We start from the raw sequence: 1,029 nt of genomic DNA, 5'->3' as shown, positions 1-1,029 counted from the left end.
ACCAAGAGGGGTCTCTTGGGTACCCAAGGGGTCATCCCATGCATTCAAAGGACTTGGAATGGACTTGGTTCAAAAATTTGAAAGAGGAGGAGTGTTTGGGTCCATGGGTCAAACTTGGTTGACTTGGTCAACCAGGTTGACCCAAGGTCTGGGTTTGAGTTCAACAAGTTGGGTTTGATATTTGAAATTCATTGAAAGTGGTTTCAAAGAGTTTGGAATTGATTTGATTTGAAATGGCCATTTGAAATCCCATAAGGGTATTTTGGTCAATTTTGACCTATGGGTCAACTATGGTCAAAAATAGATCTGGAAAATGCAGTTTACTGCTCAGTGGGTTAAGATCAAGAGTCTGGAAGTGATTGGAGGTTTTGATAAGGGCTCCAAGATCAAAATCTTCAAGGGGTTAGGTTCAGTGGCATGGGCTGTAAATATTTGAAGGTTTTACAGCCTTTGGATTTTAATTCAGATTCTGGGGTTAGAGACCTCAGAATGGGCTCAAAATTGGAAGGCAACCTCTAGAGACATGTCTTATTACTTTGTATTTGATAGACCCTGAATCAGAAGCCATTTTACTGGGTTTTGAAATGTTTGAAAATCTTTTAAAAAGGTCTTTAGGACAGGGCCTTAAGACTTTGAATTTGAGTCTGGATTTCTGAATTTGGATTAGATTTTGAGTTTGGATGATCAATATTGGAGTATCCAAATCATTTACAATCATGTAATGATTGTTAATGAATGGATATGGTCAAAGCTAGATCAAAGTCTAGGTTGAAATTTGGATTCTCAAGTGGATTGGATCAAAGTTTGAATATGTTTGAAACTTGAATTAATTGGGGCTTGAGTTGAATGAAGTTTGAGATTTAGATTGATCAAAGGCAGGAATTAGATTGAAGTTGGAGCTGATCAAAAGTAGGAATTGACTTGAGGTCGAAGTTGATCATGGGTGGGAATTGATTTGAGTCTAGATTGGTTCCAAAATCTAGAGGGGTTTTAGGATCTAGGATCTAAGGGAACCCTAGGCTCTAGAGT

The sequence above is a fragment of the Dendrobium catenatum genome, unplaced genomic scaffold, assembly GCF_001605985.2.
Source record: "Dendrobium catenatum unplaced genomic scaffold, ASM160598v2 fragScaff_scaffold_1632, whole genome shotgun sequence".
NCBI classification, from domain to species: Eukaryota; Viridiplantae; Streptophyta; class Magnoliopsida; order Asparagales; family Orchidaceae; genus Dendrobium; species Dendrobium catenatum.
Note: the sequence above shows the minus strand (reverse complement) of the source record.